This window comes from Trachypithecus francoisi, unplaced genomic scaffold (assembly GCF_009764315.1).
Source record: "Trachypithecus francoisi isolate TF-2019V2 unplaced genomic scaffold, Tfra_2.0 Lachesis_group0, whole genome shotgun sequence".
Taxonomy (NCBI): Eukaryota; Metazoa; Chordata; class Mammalia; order Primates; family Cercopithecidae; genus Trachypithecus; species Trachypithecus francoisi.
Window position 1 is genome coordinate 31,130,336 of NW_022681453.1, and position 17,689 is coordinate 31,148,024.

Below are 17,689 nucleotides of genomic sequence, written 5' to 3' on the forward strand. Positions count from 1 at the left end.
TCAAATTTCCTTTTTTTTTCTGTATCCCACGCTGGAGAGCAGTGGCATGATCTCAGCTCACTGCAACCTCCGCCTCCTGGGTACAAGTGATTCTCCTGCCTCAGCTTCCCAAGTAGCTGGGATTACAGGTGCCCACAATTACACCTAGCTAATTTTTGTATTTTTAGTAGAGATGAGGTTTCACCATGTTGGCCAAGCTGGTCTGAAACTCAGGAGTTCAAGTAATCCTTCCTTGGCCTCCCAAAGTGCTGGGATTACAGGCGTGAGCCACCGTGCCCGGCCTGAAAATCTTTAATACATATTTACTTCATCTACCAGTTTTTATTCACAATGATTTCAAATATATATTGCCACAGTGATTTTTTCGTTGGCCATTATTTCTACTGAGGTTCATTTTTCTGGGTCAACCGTTATACATCTAGATTTTGTCAAGAGGGTGCTATTTCCCATCAATTTTTAGGTACTACCAACTTGGTATTTCTTTTTTCCTTTTTTTTTTCTTTTTGAGACAGAGTCTTGCACTGTTGCCCAGGCTGGAATGAAATGGCGCGATCTTGGCTCACTGCAACCTCCAGCTGCTGGGGTCATGTGATTCTCCTGCCTCAGCCTCCCGAGTAGCTGGGACTACGGGCACACATCACCAAACTCAGCTAATTTTTTGTATTTTTAGTAGAGATGGGGTTTCACTATGTTGGCCAGACTGGTCTCAAACTCCTGACCTCATGATCTGCCCACCTCAGCCTCCCAAAGTGCTGGGATTACAGGTATGAGCCACTGCGCCCTGCCCCAACTTGGAATTTCTAAATGTTGAACATTTCTAAATGGAATAAAATGCTAAATATATCTAAATGGAATAAAAATAATAAATGAGATAAAAAATTGCTAGCCTTATGAGAAAACTGGGTTACAAGATTTTGAGTCTGACTCTCCAGAAAAATGAGACTTAGAGAGGTCAAGAGGCAGAGAATGAGAGAGAAAAAGTAAAAGTGGAGAAAGAGAGACAGGCTGAAGCTCTCCTGGTGGTCTGGTTACCTATTCTTAAAGTCTTCAGGGTCAAAGGGTGGGGTCAAAAAGTCCCACTTCGGGCCCAGGTTGATTGCTATTTGTCATCATCATTCTTTATTTTCCTTAGTGGCATCCAGCTATGTCTTATTTGTATAACTTCTCTTAGGTTCCAGGGTACCATTCTCATAGTTTTCCTTCAGTCTCCCTGACCTTCCTTCCCAGCATCCACGATTTATTCCGCCTCCTTTGTTTGACGTCAAATGTTGGGGAGTGCCAGGGCCCTGTCCTGGGTACCCTTTCCTCAGTGTCCTTTCTCTTTAGATCTTATCGTCCAATAGGTGGCCTTAAGTGCCACCTCCTATGCAAATGACACTCAAAACTGTATCTCTAGCCTTGACCTTCTACTAAGCACTAGACTCTTAGACCCAATGCTTAGTGGGTGCCTCTACCTGCATGGTGGAGTACAATATGCATCTCAAACCCAACACAGCCCAAACAAAATTCTGGACTTTTCCATCCTAAACCTCTTCCTCCTGCAACACAGTAAACAATACCACCATGTACTCAACTGCACAAACAAAAAATGTAGACACTCTTCTTGATTTAGCTTTTTCTTTCTCTTTCCTTCACTTAATCCATCGTCAAGTTCTGTTGAGTCTATTGCCAAACATAACTCAGATCCTACTACCTCTGTACATCTGCATTGCTGCCACTTGAGTCCTTGCCACAGTCCTTTGCTGATCAATTGTCATGTTTCCTCATTGAAATCCCAGCTCCTACTGTTGCTTTTCATACTTCCCAGATGTTAGTGATCTTTTAAAAAAATATATTGAATCATGTCGCTCCTCCTGCCTGAAACTTCCAATGGCTTCCCATTGCACTTAGAATAACATTCAAACTGTTTCCTCTGGCTCAGAAATAACCACGAGAGCAAATCCCTGGGCACCTCTGTGATGTTATTACCTTTGCCCTCTTTTACTGGATGCCAGTGCCACAGGCCTTCTTTCTCTTTCTCAAGCAAGCCAATATCAGGGTTTGTCCTATTTCAGAGCTTTTCCACAGCAATCATCGTTACATTTGCCGGGAACACTCATTCCTCTTATCTCATGTGACTGTTTCCTTTTGTTGTTCAGGTTTCAGCCTAATTGTCATCTCCCCAGACTGCCCAATCTAAAGTAGGTCCCGGGAGGTCTCTATTGTACCACCCAGCTTTAACGTTATACAAAGCACTTATCACTATCCGGTATTTTTCTTATTAATTACTTGAACAGTCTTCTGTCTTATTCCACTAGAACGTCAGGCCCACAAGAGGAGGGATGAGGTTTGTCCTGCCTATTGCTGTATTTCCATCCTCTGGCACAGTGCCTGTCATATCGTAGATGATGCATAATATCCGTGAAATGAATACGTGTATGGTAATACCATACACATCAGAATATAAAACTGTGCATGTTTCTCTGATAGACTCTCACCCCCATCATTCGGAACACATGCAATTACATCTTAACATAAAACATTGCTTTTTAATTTTGCTGCAATTGCCACAATATAGCCATATCACTCACAAATAATCTTTGAATACCAGGATTATTTTTGAGTGGTCCACATTGGCCTGTATATTTTTTGAATCTAATTACAGCCACAGACCAGGATGCAATTCTAACTCTGCTGCTAAGGACCTGTGTGATGCTGGTCACGCCACTACCATTAGGGGCCCCTAATATGGGAAATGACCTTCCCTGAGATCCCTTTCAGCTCTAAACAAGCAGTGGAGAGTAGTAGTCAAAAGCATGGTTTTGGTACCAGATGGATCTGAACTAAAAACCATTTTCCATGTAAGGGAACATGGGCCTCAGTTTTTCATCTAAAAGGTAAGGATGATAATGTTATCTATGGCCAAATAATTGAGCAATTGTATTCACACAAGCACCCAATATAACTACCAGTTTATAAGGAGCACTCAAAGCATATTAGTAGTAGTGGTCATATGATATTATTATTATTATTAATATCATCATAATTAATGAGTATCAACTTCTAAGAAGCAGCTTTTCAAGTACATGCCAACTAAATATTAAAATCATTGGGGGAAATTCTCATGAAAGTATCTTATTAACTTCTTTATTACTTGGATTGGTTTTTACAAATGGTCTGTTGTCTGTTCTTTCCCAGAGTATGAATTTCTGATAATCATGGAGAGAACAAAATGACTTTCATTATCCAGCTAAAATAGAGTTCTGAAGCAGAATTAATCCACGTCTTTGCATGCTAAGTCATAGAAAACTGAATAGCTGTATCCTAAAACCATAGCTTCACTCTTGAGGGTCTTTGTTCCCTGTAAGCCTCCTTTGCTGAATATCCCACTGTCATATCCTGGGTTTTCCATTCCCAGTCCACAAGTAGAAATGCTGCCCATTTGTGATTGTGATGGCGATTGTGAGGACGCAGGGCTCTTATGTGTGTTTGGTGCCTAGCACAGAGCTGCTCACAAAGCACAAAGGAGGCTGTCAGTTAAGCTGAGCTTTCTTCTCCCCTTCCAATTCAAATGAACCTGATACAAAATCCAAAGGAACTGGTACTGGTGGTGGGGAAACAAACCCAGAATAGAGGAATAGTAGTTTATGTAACCAGATTCTGTTTATAAACCAGCCCTTCTTAAACTGGGACCCGTGGTTCTTAGCTTTCATCAAGCTTTCTTAGAGGTTGATGCCCCAACAAAAGCTGAGTCAGTGATGTAAATTGCAAAAGGAGTTGGAGGGAAAGCACATTTGAATAAATCAAGTCAAACGCTCCACAATATTGTTAATATTTAACTAAGAGAGTAGCCTAACATTTTTACCTAATTGCTCTCTCCTCTTTTTTCCACATATTCTACCCACTCCTCCTACCAGCCAATCTTATTTAAAAAAAAAAAAAAAATCTGTAAGCCAACATTCTCCTGCACTCCTCCAGAACTGCTCATTGCATAATCACCTCTAGAGTTATTTGCTTGTCATTTCCATCTCTCAGAAGTACACACCATCCACACTGGAAGCCTCAAGAAAATGCATGCATTTGGCACTATGGATTTATATTTGTTGTGTAGAAATAATTGCAAGCCCACCATTTGTAGATTAAGGAATATGGCATATGACTGCTAAAAGCCCTGCATTATAAAGTCTTATTTCAATCCTACCCCATCCTTCAAAGCCCAGTTTAAGGCTTCCTAAGACCTTCTCCAGCAGTCACTTCTCTTCCTTCTCTGACAGGTGTGCCACCTCATGTTTTGCTCAGGCAGCTGAACAATGGCATCGATGCTGTAACTGGTAATTCACAATTCTTTCATACGGGGCAAGGGCTGGTGCTTATTAAATCCTCATCAGCTGATTTTTGTTAGAAAGTATCTTTCTCCCCAAAATGAGGACATCCGTTGTCTCTAAATGTCATAATTTAAGCAAATTAATTTATAAACTTAAAATAACAGAAAGGACATTATGTGAGAGTATGAATTAAACTTTACAGATACTAGTATTTATTTGTCTTTAATATTTTAAGACCGCTTTTATCTACCTCAGTGTTTTTTAATGGCTTAAATGTCTTTTACCTACCTATATTTCCTCCTAAGACTAAATAATATGTTTATCTTATCTAATGGTATATATAAAAGCAAATTACATTAAAAATATTTTCATTATGAGGTAAAGTATTTACACAGTAACGCCAAGTAAAAGAGGCAAAATACATAATTATATAGATATAGTTTGGCTTCCACTATTAAAAAATATTCAAAAACAACTGGAAGGAGGTACACAAAAATGTTAACACATGATATTTATTTTTGGCAGTGGAAAGACAGGTGATTGTTAAGTTACTTTTGTATACTTTCCTGCATGTGTACATTGTATACAATGTGCATAATTTTACTATATAATCAAGCAAATGCCACTTTTTAAAAAGTCCTTTTGCCTTAATACACAAGGTGGCCTTCAAGTGAGGTGATGTTGCTCAAGCTGTCTAGCTAGTATGTCCAAGTTTCATTAGTGAGTGAGTACCAGAGCTGAAATCTGAACACAGAAACTGTCACTCCTTAGAAATGATCCCTTCCTGCTAGAAAATGAGTTAATTAAAAAAGCCATCTTTTCTATTTAGAATCAGGGTAAAGGTATAATCACACATCAGGAGCCATTCAGCTTCAGATGTGCATGCAATTTCATTTTAAAGGCAGCAAAGAAAATAACTGGCATGTGCTGTTTCAGCCAACATGTGCTGTCTAGATGGTTATATAGGCATTATGCAAGTCACTTATAGGAGCAATTAAATGGTTCAAAATGCATCCTCTCTATCTTCTGAAAGAAAGCTCTTTTAGGAAATTGATGTTGGACCCCTTTCTGAATTATAAGTGAGTGGATTATGCATCTCTCCATATGAGAGAGCATTTGAAAGCATCAGACCGAGGGCATGGCTCTCCAGGCAAATGATTTATGTATGTATGTGTAAGACCCTTTTAGTTAGTGACCTTCCTGATTCTCTGACTTTCTGGTAGAAATTAAATGAGCTGTTTTCTGAGGCTGTGGATGGCGGTTGATGGAGAAAGCACAGGATTAGAAGGGCACAGGACAAAAACGTTTAAACACAAACAAATGGAAAAACATTCCATACTCATGGATTAGAAGAATTAATATCATTAAAATGGTCATATTGCCTACACCAATCTACAGACTCCATGCTATTTCTATCAAATTACCAATGTCATTTTTTACAGAATTAAAAAACTATTCTAAAACCTATTTGGAACCAAAAAAGGAGCCCAAATAGCCAAAGCAATACAAAGAAAAAAGAATAAAGTTGGATGAATCACATTACCCAACCTCAAACTATACTACAAGGCCACAGTAACCTAAACAGCATGGTACTGGTACAAAAACAGGCACATAAGCCAGTAGAACAGAATAGAGGACCCAGAAATAAAGCCACACACCTACAAGCATCTGATCTTCAACAAAGTTGACAAAAATAAGCAATGGGGAAAGGACTCCTTATTCAATAAATGATGCTGGGATAGCTGGCTAACCATATGCAGAAGAACAAAACTAGACCCCTACCTTTTACCATATATAAAAATAAACTCGAGATGCATTAAAGACTTGACTATAAGTCCTAAAATTATTAAAATCATAGGAGAAAACCTAGGAAATACCATTCTTAACATCAGCCTTGGGAAATAATTTATGATTAAGTCCTCAAAAGCACTTGCTACAAGAAAAAAAAATTGGCAATGGGACCTTCTTAAACTAAAGAGCTTCTGCACAGTGAAGGAAACTATCAACAAACAACCTACAGAATAAGAAAAGGTATTTGTGAACTACGTATTTGACAAAGGTCTAATATCCAGAATCTATAAGGAACTTAAGCAATTGAACAAGCAAAAAACAAATAACCCCATTGAAAAGTGGGCAAAGGACATGAACAGACACTTCTCAAAAGAAAACATACAAGTGGCCAACAAACAGTAGAGGCTGTGCTTTGTTTACTACCAAATCCCATATGCTTTGCCTTGTTGGCAATAAGGCTCAATAAATTTTTATTGAACGAACAAATGAATGAATGAACTGTGTGGAACTTTTCAATGAGAGACAGTGGCCATATAGCTCTCTTATCTCTGCACACAGTTAGCACTTACTAAATTTATATTAATCTTATCATTGAAGCTTTGAAATAACAAGGTAAAAGATAGTTGCAACTGCACTAAATCTACACAGGCCCTGAAATCCATTGGTAGATGCCGAAAGTAAGCACTTGAAATATGTCACCTGAGAAATTCATTTCCCCAATCCTGTCAAACTCATTGCTTTCTGGGCCAAACCACCAGTCTTTGAAAGGTGATGTGAAGATCTAAAAACGGTAAAAATGTAACAAAAGTCACAAATGTAACTTTACATTTTTATAGCTCCTTTAATAAAGTAAAAAGAAATAGATGAAATTTTCATAATATGTTTAACTCAATATATTGACAATATTATCATAGAAAAACATAATCAGTACAAACGCTCATTCACTTGGGCAGCACATATACTAAAATTGGAATGATTACAAAGAAGATTAACATAGCCCCTAGGCAAGGATGACATAAATTTGTGAAGCAGTTCATATAAAATTTTTTTACCTATTCAGCTGATATTTTACTTTTTTAATAATTTCTTCTAAATCCGTGTGTTTCACATGTATGGTTCATCTTGGTATGAGTTTATAACTTTTCACACGTCTAATTCAATCCTGGGAAGAAGTTACACTATGAGAGAACCTGGATTATGGTGGTTCTCAAACTTACAATTCCTTCAAAACTGTCAAGCCATATTCTGAAAATACAACACAAATTTGTTGCTGCAAGACCATGCTTCAAATGAAGCTGGGGTATACTTTATCCTCTGCCATCCTTAGGAATTATCTCCATGAAACTTAATTGCTAAGCACAGGGAGTACCCACTCTTTTCCTCTTTCAACTGTTTTCATTACTTTAAAGATCAAAGCAATTAGTCAATGAAATGATCACTAAACAAATTGTAACATTTTAAAAGTTAACTCCATTTTGACGCAAACTTCCCAAGACAGGTTTTGTGGGACTTCCATCTTCTTTTTGGTCTCTCTCTTAGCAGAGCTAGTCAATTCCTTTGAAATTGTGCTGTCCTTTTTACATGTATATAGTTTTGTAAGACAAATTAAATTTCAATTTCTTAGTATTCTGGGAGACTGCTGTTCTTAAAATAAATGAAGATAAAATATGTAGGTAAATATTCACTAACAAGGTACATACAAGATTAATCATGGCAATACAGATTATAATAGCCCTGTACTGGAAACAAGCAAAATGCCAATGAGCAGTAGAATGGGTGAAATATTGTGTGATAGTCAATGGAATTCTACACTTACTGAAAATCAACTACTGTTACATAAAAAAATAAACTCACAAATTAGTGAGTGAAGAGGCCAGTCACTGAGACATCATACTATGATTTCATTTGCATAAAGTTCAAAAATAGGAAAAATTAATCTATGGTCTGAGAAATCAGGATAATGGTGACCAGGGGTTGGGGAGAAGTGATTGGTAGGGGGGCAGGATGGGTCTCCTGGGGGACAGATAACATTCTGTTCCTTGATCTGGGTGCAGACTACATGGGTGTGTGCATGTAGGATTTATACAATTCTCTGACATTCATTATGCTTCAATACCACTTCCATAAAAATAATCAGAGAAATAAACATGAGAAAGTTAGAAGCTTGCTATCATACTCTCCTGCCTCATGTGTTTCTGTTAACAATTGGTCCTATTGTGCTGCTTCCTGCTTCTACCTTTTTGAGTTTCTAACTAAATCAAGGCAAAACAACTGATAGGGCTTTTAAGCAAAAGGCATGTTTTTCTCTGAGTTTGTGTCTTTCCTTCTCTCTCAATCTCCCTTCTCTTTCCCATGCCTTCCTGCACCCCCTAGGTCCAGGTCTTTCTCTTCTTCAAGCAAATTTACTTGAAAGAAGGAAACATGGCCGGGCGCGGTGGCTCAAGCCTGTAATCCCAGCACTTTGGGAGGCCGAGACGGGCGGATCACGAGGTCAGGAGATCGAGACCATCCTGGCTAACAGCGTGAAACCCCGTCTCTACTAAAAAATACAAAAAACTAGCCGGGCGAGGTGGCGGGCGCCTGTAGTCCCAGCTACTCGGGAGGCTGAGGCAGGAGAATGGCGTAAACCCGGGAGGCGGAGCTTGGAGTGAGCTGAGATCTGGCCACTGCACTCCAGCCTGGGTGATAGAGCGAGACTCTGTCTCAAAAAAAAAAAAAAAAAAAAAGAAGGAAAGATAAGTAATAACTGTACTTTTCTGACTGGATGAGAACAGCTTTGGGATGTATCTGCAATCTTCAAATTGATCTTTTTATGATGATATGAAGAACTTGAATGGTTAAAAATATTTATTGTTGATTTCTCATTTCATTCTCTGATTTGGGCTATAAGAGATCACTTTTTCTCTACCCACTTAACTCCTGTAGAGTATGGCTGTGGGGGATGCATATATTTTAATAAAGCTTTAAATTAACAATTGCATGATACTCTGACCTGCTCTTACTATGAAACTTAGCATACTTATAAGAAATATTGTTATCGCCAGAAGGAAGACAAAATGTGTTATGCATACCAAAGCCTATATGTAGTGGGAAAATATCCTTTCCTATTTTAACTGTTTCTGAACTGGTGTCTCTTTAGGAAAAGGTTTAGCTAACTGAAGGCTTTGGAGGCAGTCCCCAAGGAATTGACTACTTGTGGGCTTAGAGGTTGTCTCTCACTCACCACCCTCACTGATCCTCAAATAAATTTGTTTACAAAAGTGGGTATGTTATTATTCTTCCCCACCCAGGGAAGTAAGTTGGGTTAAAACAACCTTATTTCCAAACATCATATAGAAATTATAGGAGATGACTTAACAACAACAACAAATTCAATGTGCAGCTTAGGACAGCCATTTAGAGCAAACACATTACTCTGGGGTGAGGAAAAGGAAGAAAACTTCCCCTTGATGATAACTTTAAATATCTATGTGTATATTTAAAGCAGCCATGGTTAAATGAAGCCTTCCCAGCACTGCTAGATAAACACGACCTCACTACCTTTGCAGGAACCTACCTTAGTGCAGAACTGTAAGAAGTTGTGCATTCAGAAAGCCTCACATTTTTCACAGGAGAGCTTTAAAAATGCAATTTCTCTTGGAGCAAACCAAACAGAGCTGATACATAGTCATCACTCTTTTCACATTTCAGTAACTTGTGCTAACCCTCCTAGTTTTCAAATCTCTTTAGTCCACAGTGACAAAGATCTGCTAGCAACCCAGATGCTAAGCTGAAGCCCAGGTTTTCCTCCTCCTTCTTATCAAAATATTCTAACCAGAGTTGTGAATGAAGTTAAGGATCTAGTAAAACTTTTTTTGGCCTTTCTCCACCTCAACCTAGGAAGAATCACATAAAATAGTCCAAGGCCAGGAAGTAAAGGCAAAGGCATATGAAGTCCCTAGAGCAGAGGTTACCTGGAGTCTCTAAGGATTTGAACTCCTTACATCACTAGGATTTAAAACATCTCCTCTCTCTTACATAGAAAATCAAAAGTTGACTGAAGAGCCTTTGTAAACATCATGATAACAGAATATTTGATAGACACTGCACCATTTGTTTGCATTTGCTCTCTGGCTAACTTCAGAACCTCATATCTTGAAAGGTCAGGTACACAGTATTGAGAAAGGTGTATTTTTGCTGAATGATGGTGAGCATCGCAAATCAATTTCAGCACACTTTCCTGAGGAATAGGGAAGGGTCTCTGCATGATCTTTCAGGAAGTCACACCATTCAACATTGTCATATGAGATACAATCTACACACCATCTTTGTATTGCCTTAATTAAGGCAGCAGGGCTCCCTGGAAAAGGAAAAAATCTACTGCACAGTTTAGATGTTTAAGTTTGTGGAAACTTTTTGATTCTTTGAATACTCTGATTTTTTTTTTATTATACTTTAAGTTCTAGGGTACATGTGCACAACGTGCAGGTTTGTTACATATGTATACACGTGCCATGTTGATGTGCTGCACCCATTAACTCGTCATTTACATTAGGTATATCTCCTAATGCTATCCCTCCCCCATCTCCCACCCCATGACAAGCTCTGGTGTGTGATGTTCCCCTTCCTGTGTCCAAGTGTTTTCATTGTTCAATTCCCAACTATGAATGAGAACATGTGGTGTTTGGTTTTTTATCTTTGTGATACTTTGCTGAGAATGATCGTTTCCAGCTTCATCCATGTCCTTACAAAGGACATGAACTCATCCTTTTTTATGGCTGCATAGTATTCCGTGGTATATATGTGCCACATTTTCTTAATCCAGTCTATCATCAATGGACATTTGGGTTGGTTCTAAGTATTTGCGATTGTGAATAGTGCTGCAATAAACGTATGTGTGCATGTGTCTTTATGGCAGCATGATTTATAATCCTTTGGGTATATGCCCAGTAATGGGATGGCTGGGTCAAATGGTATTTCTAGTTCTAGATCCTTGAGGAATCATCACACTGTCTTCCATAATGGTTGAACTAGTTTACAGTCCCACCAACAGTGTAAAAGTGTTCCTATTTCTCCACATCCTCTCCAGTACCTGTTGTTTCCTGACTTTTTAATGATTGCCATTCTAATTGGTGTGAGATGGTATCTCATTGTGGTTTTGATTTGCATTTCTCTGATGGCCAGTGATGATGAGCATTTTTTCATGTGTCTGTTGGCTGCATAAATGTCTTCTTTTGAGAAGTGTCTGTTACTCTGATTTTTTTAGTCCTTTAATCCCTTAGAACCATTAACTATGAGTCAAAACAACTTCCAAACCTGGAGTTTCCTTTAAAGAGAAAATGTCTGTGGTTTATTAAATAACTGTATAAAATTATTTGTTTAATCTCTTCTCCCCGTCTTTAAGCAGGTAGCTTATTCGGTATACTGTGTAAATCAGTACGAAAATTCAAGAAATTATCTAGTAGAAAGAAGCCAACATTTTGGGTCAGGGAGGTTGTTTGCTAGGTAAATTGGTACAATGTGAACATTAACACAAGGTTCAAATAGTTTCCAAATCAATTTGATTTAGAAAAGAATGCAGATTGCATATGGGCTTCCAAGTTCAAATGTCTACATTACCACATTTCCCTTGGAGGGAAGAAAAACAGGATGTGGTTTAGGATGCTGCTACAAATCAACTCAAGGACCCTTTAATAATTTCAGTAATACCTGTGTGCAGCCCACATTTGGTTTAAGCGACATTGTCCAATCCTAGGAATTTTCTAGCTTTAGGTCGATGTTAAAACTCAGTGCCAAGTCCAGAGCGAGAAAGAAACCACCTACTGAGAATTGTTTTTCTAATGTTTTCCTTTACAATTTATAATAACCACCAAGCAAGTCTTTGGATGGGGAAATTTCAAGTTATGGCTGCCAAGTAGAGTTGAAGTCTTAGCAAACTGACATCGGACCCATGATTCCACTGGTCCTTAAACTTATCTGCACGTCAGAGGCCTTCAGGGACCGGCACTCGATCTACTGTATCAAAATCTCAGAGGAGGCTAAGTCAGGGACAGCATTCCTACAACTCAATAGCAAAAAGTCAAATCACTGAATTTGTAAAATAGACAGAAGACTTGACAACACACCTCAGAAAGGTAGGTGCATGAATGGCTAATAAGCACACGAAAAAGTGCTCCACATCAACAGTTATCAGGAAAATGCAAATGAAACTACCATAAGATACCACTCCACACCTGTTTGAACAGCTAAAATTAAAAAGACAGACTCATGTTGGAAAGGATGTGAAGCAACCATAACTCTCATACATTGCTGGGAGAAGGGTAAATAGCCCAACCACTGTACTTTGCATAATGATTTGGCAGATGAGATAAACATATACCTACCTAACAAGATAGCAACTTCTCTGCTAGCTATTTATCCGAGACATGAAAACATATGTGCACAGAAAAACTTGTATGAGAATGAGCATAGCAATTTTATTCCTAATAGCTAAAAACTGGAGACAGTCAAAATGTCCATCAAAAGGAGAATAGATACATAAATTGTGTCAGAACCAAACAATGTAAAAGTACCCAGCAGTTAAAAGGGACAATCTACTGATACACACAACACAGTTGAACTTCAATAGTATTATTCTGAGTGGGGGAAAAAAAAACCCAAACACAGAAGATCATACATTGTATGTTTTCATTTTTATGAAATTTTATAATAGGAAAACTAATGTTTAGTAGGAGATAAGAACAGTTACTGGCTCCAGGGGATGGTGGTAGAGGTGGGTGGGCAGGGATTGACTGTGGGGGGCATGAGGGAACTTTCTAGAGTGGTGGAAATGGTCAATATTTTAAAAGAAGTGTGGGTTGTGTGTGTATTTATCAAAACTCAGTGAACTGTACACTTAAGATCTGTTTGAACGGATGTAAATTATTCTTCAATAAAGTAAAATTAAATGGAAAAAAGTCTCCAAGTATATTTACATATTTACAATGTGAATCTATGTTTGTAAACCACTACATCAAGGAATATTAAAAAAAAACACACTGCAAAATGATTTTTATTTTTTGCTACAATCCCAAGGTTTTAGTGATGATGCTCACAACATGCTGGAAGACCAAAGTTTGGGGTGAGGGTTAAAGCAATGACAATCTGTGTGTGTGTGTGTGTGTGTGTGTGTGTGTGTGTGTTACAGTAAAGGGTGGATTCAGCAGGTCTATGATGTTCAAATTCTACACATTCCAAAGAAAGGCATGCCCCACCCCCTTCATCAGCTTATGAGAGAGAACTTCTAAACCCTTGGAATATCCTGCCGGATAACAGTGTCTTTGTATACCTGTGGCATTGGGCCATGGCAGATGGTTTATGCTAATGATGTGATTAACAGTGGGGTGTTTGGGCTGGAGACTATGTAACTAAGGTCAGTCATATGGGCACTCCATCCCTATGTAACCAATCCCTAATTTTAAAAATCCTGGACATCAAGGCTTGAGTGAGCTTCCCTGGTTGGCAGCATTCTGTACACGTTGTCATACATTGCTCCTGGGAACAGTAAGTACTGTCCCATGACCTCACTTGGAGAGGAAAACTGGAAGTTTGTGCCCGGTCTCCCGTGAACTCTGCCCTATGCACTTTTTCCTTTGCTGATTTTAATCTGTATCTTTTCAGAAATAAACTGTAACCATGAGTATAACAGCTTTTCTGATATCTTTGAGTCTTTCTAGTGGATCATTGAACTGAGGATAGTTGGGGACCTCACTCATATGCATGCGTGAACACACACATACACATGCACACACACGATACAAATAAATTCAAATTATAGAAACAATAAAAAGATGCAATGAAAATGGGTGCAGTGAGTTTTCATAAAAGCCCAATGATCCTGAACAGGCCATACAACCCCAGGAGTATAATCCTGTGTTGGGTTAGGGGAATGGTCTAGAATTTGGTACACTGGCCTCAATCTGAAAAGGTACAGGTGTATACCACACAAGGTGCTGAGATGATCACCGCAGTATAGCTACTGTGAATTTTCAGTAAGGGAGACAGCACTTTTCTGAAATAGTCCACAAATAGAGAAACAGACAATCATAGCACCCTCATTGATCCAACATTACCTATCCCTCCAGATTCATGGTACACGACTCTCCCTCTCATTTTCAATATTTTATCCAATACTCTGGGGTTTTCTGCCTCTGTCCTATATTTTATCCTTCAGAGCCTATTGTATAAAGTGGAATTATTATTTCTTAGCCTGGTTATGTATTTTTAACCTCTCTTACTAAAATATGAGCTCGGTAAGGACAAGGAAGAGGTCTACAGGTCCTTACTTTGTCTCTAGCACCTAGTTTAGGCCTGACATTAATAACAATACTATCTGAAGGGTGAAAGCCTGAACAGTTGAGTTCCTTGAATGCAGCTGGTGCTTTTCAGTTTCAGGGCCTTTGCATATACCATTCCCCCTTTTTGGACCAATCTTCCCTTTCTCCTCTTTACTAGACAATTCCTACTTACTCTTTCTTTCTCATCTTTTTTTTTTTTTTTTGAGACAGAGTCTCACTCTGTCACCAGTCTGGAGTGCAGTGGCATGATCTCGGCTCACTGCAACCTTCGCCTCCCAGGTTCAAGCCATTCTCCTGCCTCAGCCTCCTGAGTAGCTGGGACTACAGGCACGCACCACCATGCCCAACTAATTTTTGTATTTTAGTAGAGATGGAGTTTCACCATGTTGGCCAGGCTAATCTCGATCTCTTGACCTTGTGATCCACCCGCCTCAGCCTCCCAAAGTGCTGGGATTACAGGTATGAGCCACCATGCCCGGACTTCTTCCTCATCTTAAGCATCCCTCTTGGAAAACCACCCTCAGATTAGCTAGATAAGACACTCTTTTCATACTAGTCTGTATTTGTTTGCTATTGTTATATAACAAATCACTTCAAATTTAGGGGCTTCAAACACCACTTATTATACTCATGGTTCTGTAGGTCAAAAGTTTGGGCAGGCTTACCTGGATTCTCTGCTTTAGAGTCTCTGTATTGGTTTTCTAGGCTGCCTTAACAAAATATAAACTAGGTGGCTTAAAACAATAGAAATATATTATTTTGCAATTCTGGAGTCTAGAAATCCAGACTCAAGGTCTTGGCAGGGCCAAACTTCCTCCAAAGGCTCTAGGGAAGAATGTTCTTTGCCTCTTTCAGCTTTTGGTAGCTCCAAGAATTTCTTGCCTTGCAGTAGCATATCTCCAGTCTATGCCTCCATCTTCACATGGCTGTCTTCCCTCTATGTCTGTGTCTTTACATGGCATTCTTCCTGCATTTCTGTGTCTGCATCAAAATTTACCTCATCTGATAAAGACACCACTCAGAGTCATGCTGGATTAAGGGCCACCCTACTGATCTCATCTTAACTTGATTAACTCTGCAAAGATCCTGTCTCCAAATGATGACACAGGCATAGGCACCAGGGGTTAGGGTTTCAACATACACATTGGGAGACATAATTCAATTTTTGCTGGACACAACTCAACCCATAACAGTCTCACAAGGCTGAACTCAAGGTATCATAAGACCTGGACTCTTATGTGGAAGCTGTGGTGAAGAATTCATTCCCAAGCTCAGTTTGTTAGCAGAGTTCAGTTCTTTGTGGTTCTAGGAATGAGGTCTCTGCCTCCTTGCTGGCTGTCAGCTAGGGGCTGCCCTAAGCTTCTAAAGACCATCAACATGCTTTATCACAGGACCATCCATCCTCAAGCCAGTGTTGGTGCATCAAATCCTTCTCATGCTTGGAGTCTCTCTGACTTTCTCTCTGCTAAAGGCTGGAGAAAATGCTCTTCTTTGAAAGGGATCCTGTAATTAGATTAGGACCACTGAGATAATTTCCCTTTTGTCATATAACTTAACCTTATCAAGGGAGTGCTATCATATTAACAGGTTCTACTCATACACAAAGCAGAGGGGATTATTTAAGGGCATGTGTCACTGGGGGCATTCTTGTAATTCTGCCCACCACATCACCCTTGCCAGGCTCTTTTTCACCTTTCCTCAAATGCCTAATTACTTATTAAACATGTGCTTTCCATGTTAGATTATACACTCCATGAGGGTAGACAATAAATTCATGTTATTCATAGCTGGTGTCTTGAGCACCAGGCATAAGGCAGAGTAGGCACCTGAATAAATGAATCAATGGATGGATGGATGAATAGATGGGAAAATGGGTGGATTTCTCCTAAATATTCTAACAGACCTATTAGCTTGCTCATTTGATACAGAAACATTAAGAGACAAGGTCGGCCAGGCACAGTGGCTCACGTCTGTAATTCCAACACTTTGGGAGGCCGAGACGGGTGGATCACTTGAGGTCAGGAGTTTGAGACCAGCCTGGCCAACATGGTGAAACCCCGTCTCTACTGAAAATACAAAAAGTAGCTGGGTGTGGTGGTGCATGCCTGTAATCCCTGCTACTCGGGAGGCTGAAGTAGGAGAATGGCTTGAACCTGGGAGGTGGAGGTTGCAGTGAGCCCAGGTCACACCACTGCACTCCAGCCTGGGTGACAGAGCGAGACTCTGTCTCAAAAAAAATAAAAATAAAAATTAAATTAAATTAAAAAAATAAAAGAGACAGGTCTTGACTGATTGGACATTTCAGGCAGGAAAATGATGGAAAGAAATTGAGTTTGCAGATTAGGAACACAGATGTCAAGGTCGAGATAATGAACCCAGAGTCTTGACTGACAATAGTCAGAAACTTGCAAATGCTTAAGTTCTTCCACAACATGAGAAATGACCTGCCATTTATTCTATCACTTTGTCTTGGTTTCTCCAAGAATATCTATTATCTTTTCAAAAAATAATAGGTGCAGACAATTGTGTGACAGCTAATGAGAAAACAGAATGTGTGTGTTGTGGCAGCACTAACTCAAGTGGTATGATTTAAACCAACAGACATACTGTGCTGCTAAGATTGAAAACCTATACTAGGCCCTCAGCTAAATTGCTAAATAGATAAACAGCCTCCTCATAAGTACAAAATCCCAAACCTGCTGGAAAAATATATTTTTAGACATACAGTGCTGAAATTTCTGATGAAACAATCAGACTTGTATATTCCAAAGTTAAGCACACTTCCAAAGTTTTTTCTCATTGAGGGCAATACAAATGGCTACTTTAATTATATTTTCCCTTTGGGTGATTCAATGCAGTATGATTTTTAAATGAGTTTTTAAAATATGCTTTTTAAAAAATATATAAGAAAAGTGGTTGGGGCCAGAGAGCCTGTAGCTAATAGCAGACTTCAAAGAGGGGAAAAGATCAATGTGTATCTCCAGGATTAAAATACACAGCTGTAGTTTGCAAATTCAAATACATTTTAAGGCCACCTCCTCTTTCTATCCCCCAAAGGCTTAATCCTTTGATTGACAGTTACAGTCCTATCAGAAAAGCAGACTACATTTATTCTGGTGCACTGAAGGAGGTAAGCCTTAATCTCTTTAATCGTCTCAACCATGATGTCTTTGAATAAAGGAAAGCAATTACTATTTCAATTCCTGCTGGTTGCCTTTCCTGGTAATAAACTGATTGGGGATCAGAAGTCCTGTCGGTTGCATCTTGCTGGACCTTAGG

At 39.1% G+C, this 17,689-nt stretch overlaps 1 protein-coding gene and 1 pseudogene across 14 annotated transcripts in view; one reads left to right on the forward strand and one right to left on the reverse strand.

Moving 5' to 3' along the window:
* CADPS (calcium dependent secretion activator) overlaps positions 1-17,689 on the reverse strand; it is a 487,588-nt gene that overhangs the window by 422,527 nt on the left and 47,372 nt on the right. The window lies entirely within an intron of this gene.
* Positions 7,029-7,143, forward strand: LOC117084633 (annotated as a pseudogene).